At 37.0% G+C, this 17,186-nt stretch overlaps 1 long non-coding RNA gene across 1 annotated transcript in view; it reads right to left on the bottom strand.

The window, feature by feature from the left end:
• Positions 1-3,268: 3,268 nt before the first annotated feature.
• LOC139185330 (uncharacterized) overlaps positions 3,269-17,186 on the bottom strand; it is a 30,078-nt gene continuing 16,160 nt past the window's right edge. The window contains exon 3 of the long non-coding RNA XR_011568954.1: positions 3,269-15,618. This is a non-coding gene — a long non-coding RNA (uncharacterized lncRNA). The remainder of the gene's footprint in view (positions 15,619-17,186) is intronic.

Here is a 17,186-nt window from a genome sequence, read left to right as displayed (position 1 = left end):
AAAGAAAGGTAATGCCAAAGAATGCTCAAACTATCGCACAATTGCACTCATCTCACATGCTAGTAAAGTAATGCTCAAAATTCTCCAAGCCAGGCTTCAGCAATACATGAACTGTGAACTTCCTGATGTTCAAGCTGGTTTTAGAAAAGGCAGAGGAACCAGAGATCAAATTGCCAACATCCGCTGGATCATGGAAAAAGCAAGAGAGTTCCAGAAAAACATCTATTTCTGCTTTATTGACTACGCCAAAGCCTTTGACTGTGTGGATCACAACAAACTGTGGAAAATTATGAAAGAGATGGGAATACCAGACCACCTGATCTGCCTCTGAGAAATTTGTATGCAGGTCAGGAAGCAACAGTTAGAACTGGACATGGAATAATAGACTGGTTCCAAATAGGAAAAGGAGTTCGTCAAGGCTGTATCTTGTCATCCTGTTTATTTAACTTATATGCAGAATACATCATGAGAAATGCTGGACTGGAAGAAACACAAGCTGGAATCAAGATTGCTGGGAGAAATATCAATAACCTCAGATATGCAAATGATACCACCCTTATGGCTGAAAGTGAAGAGGAACTAAAAAGCCTCTTGATGAAAGTGAAAGTGGAGAGTGAAAAAGTTGGCTTAAAAGCTCAACATTCAGAAAACGAAGATCATGGCATCTGGTCCCATCACTTCATGGCAAATAGATGGGAAACAGTGGAAACAGTGTCAGACTTTATTTTTCTGGGCTCCAAAATCACTGCAGATGGTGACTGCAGCCATGAAATTAAAAGACACTTACTCCTTGGAAGGAAAGTTATGACCAACCTAGATAGCATATTCAAAAGCAGAGACATTACTTTGCCAACAAAGGTCCGTCTAGTCAAGGCTATTTTTTTTTCCTGTGGTCATGTATGGATGTGAGAGTTGAACTGTGAAGAAGGGTGAGCACCGAAGAACTGATGCTTTTGAACTGTGGTGTTGGAGAAGACTCTTGAGAGTCCCTTGGACTGCAAGGAGATCCAACCAGTCCATCCTGAAGGAGATCAGCCCTGGGATTTCTTTGGAAGGAATGATACTAAAGCTGAAACTCCAGTACTTTGGCCACCTCATGCAAAGCATTGACTCATTGGAAAAGACTCTGATGCTGGGAGGGATTGGGGGCAAGAGGAGAAGGGGAAGAAGACAGAGGATGAGATGGCTGGATGGCATCACTGACTCGATGGACGTGAGTCTGAGTGAACTCCGGGAGTTGGTGATGGACAGGGAGGCCTGGCATGCTGCGATTCATGGGGTCACAAAGAGTCGGACACGACTGAGCGACTGATCTGATCTGATCTGAATATAAGTTTCTATGGTTCTCTCTCCATGCATCCCACCCTCTCCTTCCTCCCCCTACCCTGTGTCATTAAGTCTGTTCTCTGTGCGTCTCCATTGCTGCCCTGCAAAACAATTTCATTAGTACCATCTTTCTAGATTCCACATGTATGTGTTAGTATAAGATGTTTTTCTCTTCCTGACTTACTTCACTCTGTATAATTGGTTCTAGGTTCATCCACCTCATTAGAACTGACTCAAGTGCATTTCTTTTTATGGCTGTGATATTCCATTGTATTCCACAGCTTCTTTACCATTCATCCTTCGATGGACATCTAGGTTGCTTCCATGTTCTAGCTATTGTAAATAGTGCTGCAATGAACATTGGGGTACATGTGTCTTTTTCAATTTTGGTTTCCTCAGGGTATATGCCTAAAGGATTAGGCAATAATTTCTTATATATGACACCAAAAGCACAAACAATAAAAGAAAAAAGATACAATGGACTTCATCAAAATCAAAAACTTTTATGCCTCAAAGGATATACCATCAAAAAAGGAAAAAAGACAATCTGCAGAATGGAATGAAAATATTTGTGTCATATATTTGATAAGGATCAAGTATCTAGATTATGTAGTGATCTTGTAATTTAATAACCAAAGATTAAGAGCCCAAGTTTTAAAATAGACAATGGATTTGAATGACATTTCTCCAAAGAAGATATACAAATGACCTAGAAGCACATGAAAAGATGCTCATCATCATCTGTCATCAGAGAACAGCAAATCAAAACCACAGTGAGATATCATTTCACACACTAGGATGACTATAATAAAAAGAGATGGACAGTAGCAAGTATTGGCCAGGATACGGAGAAATTGGAGTTCTCAAACATTGCTGATGGGAATGTAAAATGTTGCAGTGACTTTGGAAAACAGTTTGGCACTTCTTCAAAATATAAGCAGAGTTATTATAAGGTCCCACAATTTCACTCTTGGGTATTTACCCAAGAGAATTAAAAACATATGTCCATTGTCTGAGAGTTTATTTCTGTACAGAAAGCAAACTTATGGTTACAAAATGGGATAGGGAGGAAGAGAGGGACAAATTTGGAGTATGATGTTAACAGATATTAACTATTATACATAAAATAAAAAAGCAACAAGGATTTACTGTATAGCACAGGAAATTATATTCAATGTCTTGTAATAACCCATATGATATATAATCTGCAAAAAAAAAAAAAATTCACTAGCCTGGAAGCTCCATGAGGGCAGAGACCCTCTATCATATTCTCCGCATTATTCTCAGCACCTAGGATTAGTAGAGACTTAATATTGGTCCTATGAATGACTGAATGGATCTGCCTTTTTAAACTATACTGCTGCATGGTATAATTACATACGTCTATCACAGTTTACTTAAAGACTACCCTTTTGATGGACTTTCCGATTGTTCTTTTGCTATAACAATGCTATTCTAAAGATTCTTGCATGTGTCTGTATTTTTTTGTCATTGCATGTGACTGTGAATAGGCAGAGAGCCAACAAGAAATGAATAAATAAGACGATATCCTGTCCTTTTTCCTGACAGCATTTCTATTTCCTTTTCCCACTGAGATTTAAAGTGCCCTTGTACACAAAGTAATTTTCAAATATAAAGAAAGCTTGTTTCTTTTAGAAGCTCAGATTCTAAGAGAAAGTTTCTGCTTTATCATCCAGATTGTATTCTCTGTCCCAGTCTAGTTAGATTTAACATTCTCTTTTATCTCAGAAATCAGCATGGGATTAAAAGAAGATAGAATGAGACCCTTACTATGACCTCTGCAAATAATTTTCAGTTTGATCTTTTGTCACCTTATTCATCTCTGTTGGCTCCCTGCCTGTACAGGTCTTCAACAACTTATACTAAAATGTTAAAAAGTCCAATACTAAAGATGTTTATTGGTATTTGTATGTACTAAAATGGTAAAAAAAAAAAAAAAAAAAAAAAAGTCCAATACTGAAGATATTTATTGGTATTTGTATTCATTTTATATTTAATAACTTGGTATATTGACGTAAATAAGTAAGATTAATTTAAGAAAATTAGAGGTTAAAATCTGTTTCTGGAGGGAGTCTTCACAACACGTTTCACCTCAAGGACAAAAACCGATCAACTAAGAGTGTTTATGGGCTGTGTTGTGAAGAATTATTCAAATTCTTTTGATAGGATTTGCTTGGTTTAGTCGCTAAGTCATGTCCGACTCTTTGCGACCCCATGGACTGTAGCCTGCCGGCCTCCTCTGCCCGTGGGATTCTCCAGGCAAGAATACTGAAGTGGGTAGCCATTCCCTTCTCCAAGGGATCTTCCCAACCCGAATTGAACCTGGGTCTCCTGCATTGCAGGCAGATTCTTTACCAACTGAGCTATGAGGAAAGTTCTTGATAGGAGTGCTACAGTCAATTACTGATGTCTGCAAATGGCAAAGGAGAGGAGGGGTGGAAGATGAGAAGTCAATGAAAAGGACACTAAAAAGGGAGGAGAGCGTTCCCAGAAAAACAAAGAGATCCACAGTGCCAAATGCTAGTGGAAGGATTCAGGATGAGGGTAAAGAAAACCCATGGGTTTCTTGTTTAACATTTAAGAAAGCAAATTAAATACTATATGTGATAAGGTTAGTGGTCAAATTATAGTGAGTTGGGGGGATTAAGGAATGAGGCAGTAAGTATATTTCTGAGGTTTTTTGATTTGTGAAATTGTTAGGGACTACATGCTAGAACTGATTTTATTATATATAGTTTTTAAATCTACATTAAATCTAAGATTAGACTGCATCTGAATCAACACAAAACCTAAAGCTAAGGATATCCATCAAATGACTTTGTAGCACCTGATCTTAAGCAGTAAGTTTTAGTACCATTAATCTAGATTTTATCTCACATTTGTCAAACAAAGAGACACGAGGGAACCACGTCAAGGGTATTAGCTAAACCACCTGGAACAGTGCTTTCTCAGTGTGCAATGCCCTGACCAGTAGTTTCGACATCACCCGGCAACTTGTTACAAATGCAAAGTCCCAGGCCCCATCTCAGACTTACCAAATCAAAAAAGCTGGGAGCCTGAACCCAGCCATTTGTTTAACAAGCTCAAAAGGTAACTTGGTTGCACACTTGAGTTATTGTATTATAATGGCACTTTCTTCTTAAATAAGACACATAGTTATTAAGTTACTAATCTACTTGGTGGGCTTGACCTAGATTCTGTACTGCCAAACCCTCTCTAGGGGTTAGAGTCAACTGAAAGTCTTTTAAGGATATTATGGTCTATTGGCCAGCCGTGATATAGTAAGAAATCTCAGAACTGAAGAAAAGATGCTCACTCACATTGGGCACCAGTGATCTTACAAGTGGGAGAAGTGTCTCTCCTTAAACTCCCTGGAGCTTAAGTAGAAGTCTCAGGTACCTAGAGCCAATTCCTAACACCTCAAAACTACATACAGTCATTTTTGACCTATTTGTCTATGAAGAACGTGCTCTTTATTGAATTTTTGCCTCACTACCCATATGTAACATGTGCCCTGCAAAAATTCTCCCCACCTCCCCTCCTTCACCTTTTTTAAAAAGTTTGGTATATTCTGTGTGGAAGAGGATGTGGCAGGTTTTTTGTTTCGTTTTGTTTTTGTTTAGCTGCCCTGAGTCTTACTTGTGGTACGTGGGATCTTTTGTTGCAGCACACGAATCCCTAGCTGTGGCGTGTGGGCTCAGGAGCTGTGGCGCCTGGGCTTAGTTACCCTGCAGCATGTGAGATCCCAGTTCCCTGCCAAAGGGGTTGAACGGGGCCACCTTTCCCTTCCCTTTTTTTTTTTTTTTTACAACAGTTTATTTGTATATCTATTATATTGCTGTGTTACATATATTACATAATAGTATAATTTTATACTGCATTTCAAAATAATAAGATCCTTTAAAAAGATCCCTTCTTCTATAAAGTGTGCTTCTCCTTCTGAGTTCTGCCTTGTAATTATTGAAGGTCTTTCCTAAGGTAATTAAAACCTGGCTTCTTTGTATAATATCAACCCAGTGTCAGAAAATCGATTATCTAGCCAGTATTTATAGGCAGTGTTGACTCCGCTGAACTTGTGCTCACTACTCAAGGTCCTCTCTTACTTTCTTACTGTGGTTTGGTCCTGATTACCTCCACTGGTCAATCTGTACTATGGGCATGAGGCTTGAAGTGGCAGCCTCACATTTTCCAGCCCTGTATATGCCAGGGAAGGTCTAAGACCAAACCCCACCATTTAGAGCAATAATTGTGTGATTCATATTTGTAAAAACTGGCCAAGAAGATTTATTTTCAGTGGTTTTTTTTTAAATAAAAAATTGCAAATGCCCTTTACTAATTTCGTTTATAGCAAAACTTATAGTACGAGTTTAATGGATATCTGCATCATCAGTTTCAAAGCATTTTAAAACTAATTTTATTTATTTATTTTTGACTGTACTGGGTCTTTGTTGCTGCTCAAGCTTTTCTCTAGTTGTGGCAAGCCTCTCTAGTTGTGGTGCAGAGGACTCTCATTGTGATGGCTTCTCTTGTTGCAGACGTGGGCTCCAGGCTGCACGGGCTTCAGTAATTGCAGTGTTGAGGTTCAATCATTGCAGCTCCCAGGCTTTAGAGCACAGGCTCAATAGTTGTGGTGCACAGGCTTAGTTGCTCTGCAGCATGTGGGATCTTCCCAGACCAGGGATCAAACTCGTGTCTCTTGCATTGGCAGGCAGATCCTTAATCTCTGAGCCATCAGGGAAGCCCTCAAAGCATTTTTTACCAATAACCTTAAGAGTGACATCTTTGTTTCTCCTTCTGAACTTTGTCCTTAGTTTATCTCGTAAATATACAAATCTCTAAACAATCTGTGCTTCAGAATTATCATGTTACCTTGAAATGACCGATCATGTTTATGATTGTTTTAAATTCATATATTCAGCATCTTTGTAATTCATTGAAAAGTTTTCCAAATTTTGAATTCATTGCTACCAAACAAATGCAGGTGCATTATTATCCTCTATTAATCTACATTTCAATTAGTGCAATGAAAAAATCTCATATCACTAATGTTTATTAATAATCATGCAATAGCATTAATGACCATGTTTCAAATACCTTTGAAACATTCGTCAGCATTTAAATTGACAGTTATTTTGTTGAAAAACTGTTGAAATGAAAATAATTTCTTCTGCCTCAAAAATAATATTCCTTATAAATCATGCTTTGGTTTGAAAGGAAAAAGGAAGAACATTTATGAAAGTTCATATAAAGATACATCTAGTACATTCTATAATGTGTATTTAATAAACTCAGTTTCTTCAAGAGTAAGTTGAACTGAAATTTCTGACTACTGCCTTAAGTTTATCCGGATTTTGAAATTAACATTTTATTTTCTGTTATGCAAACTTTCCATAAAATCCTAAATTTGAAATACTTCACTTAAAGACATTTCCATTGCAGGGGAGAAAACCCATAAATTAGCACCATAATAATTATAAAAGTGTAAAACAGCTGGAAAGAAATCCATACCTCTTTTGCTATTGGAGTAGAGGTGAGGAATGTTTTTCCAGGTCTAAAGCAAATCAACAACAAGGTGAAAAGTTCCCAGTTGGTAATAATTACCAATTCAAACTATAAAAGGCTAATTATGTATTATCACCAGCTTGGAAATCTTCATTGCCAGACTTACACAGATCTTCCTGTGCATATTCAAAGGAGAGTAAGATAGTGATTTCCAATATTATATACATATTAATGTATCATTAATAATGTCAGGAATATTATTAACCTACATATGCTACATTTTTCAAGGTTCTCAATATATAAATGTTTCAAGTAAGTATTCAATATAAATTCTGATAATATAGGTTGGCATTTTGTAAAAAGATTCTACTTCTGTATTGTGGTATTTCAAGAACAGTATTCACAGTATTTTTATGTTACAGAGAGTACTCTCATTAGAATTAAAATTACATTTACATTTCAAAATTTAGTAATATGTAGAACCACAGGAGAGAGGAACAGTAGTTTTTTCTTCAAGAGAAAGAAGTTCCCTATTTCTGGTTGTTATTTAAAACAATGTATTAGAGTTTTGCATAATCAGGGTTAACATTAATGATTTACTCTTGCTGTCTTTGATAAAGTCCTAAAACTAACCAGCAGAAAGTTGTAAATTTTAGTATTATCTATAAAATGTATTATTTTACACCTAAATGTCAAGTAAACAAAATTCACCCTAATGCTTTCAGATGAACTATTTAATTTTTAAAAAATTAGTTGGATATTTAAAAGAAAGCCCTTTTTGATGCAAGTTTTAAAATTTACACATAAATTACTTCTATGACTTTGTAACTACATTTTAATTTTCCTTTAACAATGCTGTAGGGAGGCATAACTTCCTCCTACAGTCAATATCTGGAAGAGCAAGTTTTCATGTGCTATTGCTGTCAATACAGACACTCTGTTCTTGGAGCTTAGAGGCTGCTTTTTTCTAAAATGGAGATTGCAGCAAAGGTTTCTAAATGGGTGCAAGACATTTTAATGTAGCCATTTTAAGTGGCCATTTTGGTACTTTGATTTTTTTTTTTTAAGTTTATCACAACTTAATAAAACTTATGAAGGAGGAAACAGAACAGGCTCCATCTTGAAAGCAGGACTCCATCTTGGGCCGGACTGTGGACTTTGAGCTATATGCCCAGTATCTATGGAAATGATATACCAACTGGAAAACCAGGCCCCCCGGATGGAAGAACCCCAGGGCTCATACCTAGACTCTCCATTGCCTAAAAGAATACCCTAATTATCTAAGTCACCAAATAGAATCATAAATTCTATTATGTTTATTGGGGTATGACCACAGGCCTATTGATAATTGTCCACTGTTAACTACCTAGGCTTAAGGTATATGAATCACGGGTTAACTTTGATTGTATCTTTCTCTTCCTTTGTTCAGACTAGTTTCAGGGAATTTGGGGAGGTGGGTTTGGGCATGTACACTTATGGTATATAAGGTTTTCACAAAAACTTGTTGGGGTCCTTGGCTAAGAGGAGACCCTGCCTCGGGCCTGCCGGTGTAATAAACTGCACTCCACTGTTTGCATTGTCCTTCTGAGTGAGTTTGTTTCCTGGAACGCATGGCTACAACACTTACTCCTAGTTTCATGAAAAATTAAAATATAACAGATACAAAGGGAAGAACAGAAGTCTTCCTCCCGGTCAAATAATTTCACTCCTCAGAAATAACCATTGTTAAAAAAAAAGAAATAACCATTGTTGACCCTGTAGACTTTTTTTAAATGTATACAGTAGCATAAAAATCCCTTTGACAATTAAATAAAAATGAGCTTTATATACGGTTCTGTACAGTTTCTTCATTTAAAAATGTGTATGAAGGATCTACCTAATTTTAATAGCTACATATTATAGTACCCGTCTTTAGAAAGTATTTATTTGGCTAAAATTAATTAGTTGCAGCAGGCAGGATCTTCCATTGCAATACACATGCTCTCCAGTTGTGATGTGCAGGCTTAGTTTCTTGTTGGCATGTGTGGTCATAGTTCCCAGACCAGGGATGGAACTCATGTCCTCAGCACTGGAAGAAGAATTCTTAACCACTGGACCACCAGGAAAAAAATCCCATATTATTGTATTCTTGTAGCATAGTTTAACCAGTGTTCTATTTACAAATATATTGTTAGATTTTTAAAAATTACAGATACAGTGACTATCCTTGTAGACACATTTTAATGCTTTTATGCAAAGTATAATTGACAAGTCAAAGTTTCTGTGAATTTTTTTGTTGATGTCAAACTGCCCTTCAGATAGGTTATATAAATTCATAGCACCACTAATAGTATATGCGAGTACCTGCTTCATCTTCACTTTATAATGTATATACTTTTGTTCTGTTTCAATATTTTTTTATCACAAATGTGAATCACCTTTTCAAAGTTTATAATTTTCTAAAGAAGTGAGATAATTTAAATTCAGTCCTTTTCTTTTATGGCTATACTGTTTTTCTAAAACTGTTGCTGAATCTACCATCTTTTATTTATTATTATGAAATGTCATCTTTGTCATATACTAGATTCCTTATAAATATTTGTCTCTTTCTGGATTCTTTATTCAGCTTCATTGATTTATCTGATTGCTAAGAGTTTCAAGTACTGAGGCTCTAACAGTTTAAAATTCTTGTAAAACTAATCCTTTATTAGTTCTTAAAAAATTTTTTTCCATCTACTCTCATATTTCTGGAAGAATTTTGGGAGGCAGTCGGGTCTCTTTATTGTGGTAAGCTATATATAGAGTTTACCATTTTAACTGTTTTTAAGTGTATGGTTTTGTTGTGTATATTCACATTGTTGTGCAACCATCAACACCATTCATCCTCGGAATCTAGGCACATTCTAATAACACTTGTTCAAGTTCCAAAACATAATGCTGTTGATATTCTGGTTGTTATTATACTCAATGTATAGATTCATTTACATAGAAACACTATTTTTACAACATTAAGTGTTTCTAACCAAGCACAGTGTTTTTCCATCTCATTCACTCATTAAACACTAACTTAAACATCTATGGAGTGCCTATTCCACCAGGAATTCTACTAGGCACTAGAGATACAAATATAACTACAATACTGTATCTGTTATCATGTTGGTTGGTTGAGTGACTAAGTCGTGTCTGACTCTTTCAACCCCATGGACTGTAGTCCTTCAGGCTCCTCTGTCAAGGGGGTTAAATCCAGTAGGAGAGAGAGAGACTAAGCAAACAATTGCACATGTAAAATTGTGCAATTTTAAGCTTTAAAGGAGAGATACACAGTGGGCCTCTATTAAATGATTTGATCTAAACTTGGGGGTCTGGGCTGTCTTCCCTGAAGACGTGACAATCAAGCTCACTCAGATCATACTCAAATATACTCAAATCATCTTCAATATCCTCCAACTGGCTTCAAATAAGCCCAGCACATTTCTTAGTGTCAGGCGAGTGTATGCTTCTCGGTTCTTGTCTCGTCACTATGATTTGGAGCAATGGACATTAAAGCCCTTGGCACGTCACAGCTCTCGGGTCTTAAACAAACCGTGTCATAGCTCTTAGACAAATCAGTGTTGCAGCTCTATTTTATTTAGAAGATAGCAGGAGAATCCAGCCTCGAAGAAGAGCAGAGAATGGAAGAGCCGTGCCCGTGCACACGTGGGGTGGGGGTGGGGGGGGGGTTGAGAGAAAGAAAGAGCGTAGACACGGGGCGGGGCGGGGTTGGGTAGAGAGCACGCGCTTGGCTCCTCCTTTTATGTTTTCTTCCCCCTGGGCCTGTCCTATGCAAATTGGGCTCAGCCAGGAGTGCTGTTCTACCTGAAGTCCTCACTCTGGTCCTCGAACCTTTCTTTGACCTTCCTTTGTTCTATTTTCACGGGCTTTTCCCTTCCTTGTCTTTTAGCCACCGCCATTTTGGACTCCTTTTTCCTATTCTACCTACCTAACATTCCCCCCTCAAGAGATGGGAGGCCCAATTTTTCAGGAATAGGGGCGTTGAGATCTTTCTGGCTACTTCCTGCTGAACTGTGAGGAGACAAAAACCGAGGAGCATACACTCGCCTAAAATTAGGTTTTCCCCTGAGTATAAAATCTCTTAAATGGTATTACATGGTATCTTTTCGTTTTCTTTTCTTTAATTGGAGTGTAATTCTTCACAATGTTGTGTAAGTTTCTGCTTACACAGTAAGTTACACAGTAAGTTAACGAAGTTACTTTCTAACTGTGTCTTTTCTATTTATGGGAAAGCTATTGAACTTGTATATTAAATTTGTAAATAGCTGCCTTTGGGATTTTCAGCTGTTTTTGAGGGAACTCATTCTCTTTTTCTTGTACATTTTGCCTCAGCCAGTAAGATAGGAATGTCTGCCAAAACTTTCATTCTTTGGGAAGTTTTAGGCAGATGCTGCTGTCTTCTCTTCACCTCTGTGAATGCAAGAATGATTTATCTATTTGGTGAGATGGTGAGAATATGACATCGGGATTGAATAGAATTAATAAGTGAAAGGTGACCCATCTCTCTTGGCTCTTGATAGTCAATGAGAAAGGCAGATCCACGTCTACTCTGCAGCAGGACTGTTTCACATGTTTGCTTTGTTGACATAGCTCTCCTGCTATAAACAGGATGCTTGAATTCCACACACTGTGTAACTTCACTGTGTAAAACTGTTAGGCCAAGAAAAAAATTGGAAATTATTTTTTCATTCTTACATCTTGTATTTTCATCTATTTTAAAATGCAATTAAATACTTAATGGAAAATAAAATACTTAATGGTGTCAGCCTGGAGAGTTTGATTAAAGAGCATTCTGTCCGTGAAGTACTTATTACTCACCAGATCCAACAATCACCAAACTTGATTGCACATTCATTATAAAAAATTTTTAAGTATCTATTGCTAAACTTTACTTAATTATCCACTATTATATGTACTATTATATAATTATATGTACTTATATATATATTAATTATACATATATTATTATATGTACTATTATAATGCCCTTTGTATTACAATATATACATGGAATTGAAATTGCTAAAAGATGAGAATTCTAAAATAATTTCTACTTTACTTATTAATGACTCAAATATTTTGCTGTCAGCAATAATTATTATAATTCCATTTCTTTTAAAATCTTAGTTTAACATTTTGAATATAAAGCATCTTGAAAGTTTTATAATACTTTCAATTTATTTCACTTCTTGGTTTAAATGTCTATAATGTAACTTATATGCAGAATCACGAGAAATGCTGGTTTAAATGTCTATAATGTAACTTATATGCAGAATCACAAGAAATGCTGGAAGAAGCACAAGCTGGAATCAAGATTGCCAGGAGAAATATCAATAACCTCAGATATGCAGATGACACCACCCTTATGGCAGAAAATGAAGAAGAACTAAAGAGCCTCTTGATGAAAGTGAAAGAGGAGAGTGAAAATTTGGCTTAAAACTCAATATTCAGAAAACTAAGATCATGGCATCCGGTTCCATCACTTCGTGGCAAATAGATGGGGAAACAGTGGCTGACTTTATTTTTCTGGGCTCCAGAATCACTGCAGATGGTGACTGCAGCCATGAAATTAAAAGACACTTACTCCTTGGAAGAAAACTTATGACCAACCTAGAGAGCATATTAAAAAGCAGAGACATTACTTTGCCAACAAAGACCCGTCTAGTCAAGGCTATGGTTTTTCGAATGGTCATGTATGGATGTGAGAGTTGGACTGTGAAGAAAGCTGAGCACCGAAGAATTGATGCTTTTGAACTGTGGTGTTGGAGAAGACTCTTGAGAGTCCCTTGGACTGCAAGGAAATCCAACCAGTCCATCCTAAAGGAGATCAATCCCGGGTATTCATTGGAAGGACAGATGCTGAGGCTCAAACTCCAATACTTTGGCTACCTCATGCGAAGAGTTGACTTATTGGAAAAGACCCTGATGCTGGGAGGGATTGGGGGCAGGAGGAGAAAGGGACGATGGAGGATGAGATGGCTGGATGGCATCACTGACTCAATGGACATGAGTTTGAGTGAACTCCGGGAGTTGGTGATGGACAGGGAGGCCTGGTGTGCTGCAGTTCATGGGGTCGCAGAGTCTGACACGACTGAGCAACTGAACTGAACTAAAAACTCATTTGAAAAGACCCTGATGCTGGCAAAGATTGAGGGCAGGAGGAGAAGGGGACAACAAGGAGGGACAAGGAGGAGAAGGATGAGAGGGTTGTATGTCATCACTGACTCACTGGACATGAAAGAAAAGAAAGAAAGTGAAGTCACTCAGTCGTGTCCAACTCTTTGCGACCCCATGGACTGTAGCCTACCAGGCTCCTCCATCCATGGGATTTTCCAGGCAAGAGTACCAGAGTGGGTTGCCATTGCCTTCTCCAGGGGATCTTCCTGACCCAGGGATTGAACCCAGGTCTCCCACATTGCGGGCAGATGCTTTACCGTCTGAGCCACCAGGGAAGTTCAAACATGAGTTTGGGTAAACCCTGGGTGTTGGTGATGGACAGGGAGGCCTGGTGTGCTGCAGTCCATGGGGTTGCAAAGAGTCGGATACGACTGAGCAACTGAACTGAACTGAACGTATAAAAAACCATACCTTAAAAAGGTACTAAGATTTAAAAGGAAGTGGTACAAAATGAGTATTCTCTTTTTTTCTTACATATATCCTAATTATGGAAAGGTTTTTGTTGAAATTCCACTAGAAATATCTATCTTCCCTAATATCAGTCAGATGTTATATATTTGTATCTGACATATGGATTAAGTATCTATTGTCACTCTTCATTTGGAAAATTTTCAAACAAGTTTGACAGTTCTGTTTCCCAATATCAGCATACTTGAATTTTTACAGATGACAAATCATTTTCAGCAATAAAGTCAGAGAATGTTAGAAACATTGCCAAACATGTTTTCAAATTGTACTTGTTTTTGATAAGCAGTTACTTTCCCATTCATTGTTAAAAGGTCACTGTTACCTTGAAAGAACAGATAAAATGTTCCTTTTTTCTGTCCCCCAAAATATCTGCCAACATTGCATTTTACACAGTCACTTGTCAGCACAGGAACGGACAAGAAATTTGAAACTTTCCTTTTAGTAAAAGGAAAATGTGAAACTCATCTGCACTTTGGCCACTCTTTTAAGGATTCTGCCACAAATATCAGTAAACCTTTCTTTGTTGTAATAAATATTTTTATGCTCACTCTACAGATAATAAAAACTACTGTAAAGACCTTACACTGAATTTTTTGTCTTATTTTTTATTAAAATAGATGACATCCTACAGAAGTTCAGTCTGGTGCCAACTTCCCTGTCATTTAACTTACCAATGAAAAATCTAATGATTTGATTTCACATGTGTCGTTAGCACTGTAACCAGGTTCCAGAGAATTAATTTATCCTGGTGAAATCAGTTGCTCCACTAAGAAAATCAGTTTTGTTTTCCCATGTAAAATTGTTTTTATTAGCAAAGTCATTTATTATTGAAAATATAACCTTTCTGGAATATATTTTTTTAATGGGTCAAGAGAAATAGTTCTTCCTATATTTCATCCTTAACTCAGAATTTAACAAACACCATAAGCTGAATCAGATGAGAAATACTTCCATCCAAATTAACAGGAGCCCTCCACACTGCATAATTTGTTTTAATACTTGAATCTTCAACTTTGCACAATATTTTCTATACATATACACTTTAGTATATGTTATCTGAATAATCTATTTTAGTTTGTCTCTTTAAAAATTGTTTATTTTAGCTATTTTAACTGTTGCAGGAAAGATATATTTATCCAGTGGTGTATGAATTGATTTCTTTTTAGTTACTGCAATTTTTGTCTTGTTTTGTCTTCCACTTTTAGGTAAGAAACCGCAGAAGAAAACTTAGAAATCTAAACATTTACCACTTAGTTTAGTGCAATTGTATAAAGTGTTACATGTCACATAATTTTAAATATCATTCAAAAGATTGTTGAGATTTAACTTCATATTCTGGATGTATCAATTTTAAATACCTTGCAAATAGTGTTTTTATATTACCATCAGCTAATACCTCAATCCATTATGGCCACTAAGGCAAGATTCATTTGCTAGAAAAGTGGATAGAAATCTGTATTTAAAATTATTTCTTTTGGGTTGCACTGGGTATTCACTGCTGTGTGCAGGCTTTCTCTAGTTGTGGCAGGCAGAGGCTATTCTTTCATTGCAGTGCATGGGCCTCTCATTGCAGTGGCTTCTCTTGTTGAGCACAGGCTCTGGGTGCACGGGCTTTAGTAGCTCTGGAGTGCAGGCTCAGTAGTTGAGACTTGTAGGCTCTGGAGCAGGGGCTCAGTAGTTGTGGTGTACAGGCTTAGCTGCTCCACAGTACATGTAATCTTCCCAGACCAGGGATTAGACACATGTCCCCTGCACTGGAAGTTGGTACAGTTGTACCACCAGGGAAGTCCCAAATAGTCTTCCTTTGAGTTTCTAATTATTTTGGCTGACTTGTTAGATCTCACTTAAAAAACTGTCATTTTTATCACATGTTTTGGATAAGAAGAGGTTGTCCTGAAAGGAGGAAAAATCTAGTCCTTCCTTTTGGTTATTGTTTTTGCTTTTATTATTGATCTTTTTGTCTTGTCTTCTTTGCATAACTGTTTTAACATCAAATATTTTACTATCTCATGTCAGTTTCTCAAGAAGCAGAGTCTGAGGTAAGGATTCTTGTGCCAGTGAATTTTGGAGAAACTGAGGGATGTCAGATGAAACCTGTAAGGCAGTGCAGGAAACAGAACAGCTCAGGGAAAGGGGCTCAGCAAAGATGTGGGTTTACCTGAAGTTTATCCTCAATTTGATCAAAAAAGCTCCAGTGCATGGATGGCACCATGGAGTTGTGTGTGTCACCTCCAAGAAGGGAGGCAAGACTTTTATATCCCCTTATCATTGAGTCATTGGCTATAGGCCACCTGGAGTTGGGGGTTAGAGGTTGGTGGTAATTTCTAATCTCCCTGATTAGGTAACTCCCATCATTTAAGAACAAGCCTGCCAAGCAGAAGGGTATAGCTATGAGCTGTTAGCAGCCAAGAGTCATATGAAGAATGCAATGACCAGTAAGGAGGATCTTGGCAGGGTACCAATATCCATTTTGTGAGATTAGTTTAGTTAAAACTAGGTGTCACGATTGGTAACTCCTTTACTTTACTACTGTACAATGTGTCACAATGTCCTGAAAAGGAATAATAAACACAAGAGGGTGACAGTTGTGGAATTCCTGCTTGTGTTGGTGGATACCCACTACCTTATGTGACCATCTGACCTTCCAACTGAGTAATGATGAAAGTGATATTCCACAGATGAATAAAAATTAACCTATTTTCAGACAAAAAAGAGACAAATACAAGTTCTAATATTTTTTTTCTGAACCTCAGTAAGTCACCTTGCAAACTCTACCTTGGAGATCACTGTACCAGACTCTAATGCCCAGGCTGATAAAACAAGGACATGAGACCTATGAAATACGTGATAGAAAAAGCTGGTACTCTGCGTCCTTTCACCGCCTCTTTCAGTGTCTTTTTTCTTATGTGTATGCCCTGCCTATGTTTGCCTGCTGTTTTCATACTGTATATCTTCAGGCTTGCCAGAAACTCTCATTCTCAGCACAGCCTTTCTTTCTTTTTATTTTAGCACAGCCTTTCTAAATAAAAAGTTTCTATCCATAAAAACAACAACAACGATCCAACAAGGAAATGAGCATGAAATAGTTCACTGAAATGTAAACACACTTATAGATATTTCATGGAGATCAAGTTTGGCAGTACCAATCAAAATGTAAAATGCATATCCTTTGACCCAACAATTGTTTCTAATTTATGCAAAAGATATACTTGTGTATGTGCATAAAGAGGCATGAACAAGGATATATGCATCTGTGGATTTGCAAATATGTAAAACAGAGCAACTCTTCTTACTACTCTTTCGTTTTGGAAAATATATTTTTCATAAAATATTATTTATATTACCATGTAATGTGTTTAATGATACTGTTACTTAAAATAAGTAAATATTTTAAAATTTTAATTTCAAATATAGTATAGATGTCAATGAATAATGGACATACACAAAAACTTTTGGGGGTCCTAGATAATTGTTAAGAGTATAGAGAGGTCCTGAGACCAAAATGTTTGAGAACTGTCTAGAAGGTCTAGAACTGTCTAGAGAATGTTGTCTTCATCCACCTTTTCTCTCTCCTCTCTCCTTCAGCATTATCATATTCCTTCTAGTACACAGAGATTTGTGTTATTCCCTCTACTTGAAGAGATGGAACTCTGTATTCACTA

This window comes from Bos indicus, chromosome 10 (assembly GCF_029378745.1).
Source record: "Bos indicus isolate NIAB-ARS_2022 breed Sahiwal x Tharparkar chromosome 10, NIAB-ARS_B.indTharparkar_mat_pri_1.0, whole genome shotgun sequence".
In the NCBI taxonomy this organism is placed as follows: Eukaryota; Metazoa; Chordata; class Mammalia; order Artiodactyla; family Bovidae; genus Bos; species Bos indicus.
Note: the sequence above shows the minus strand (reverse complement) of the source record. Positions and strands in the feature narration are given on the sequence as shown.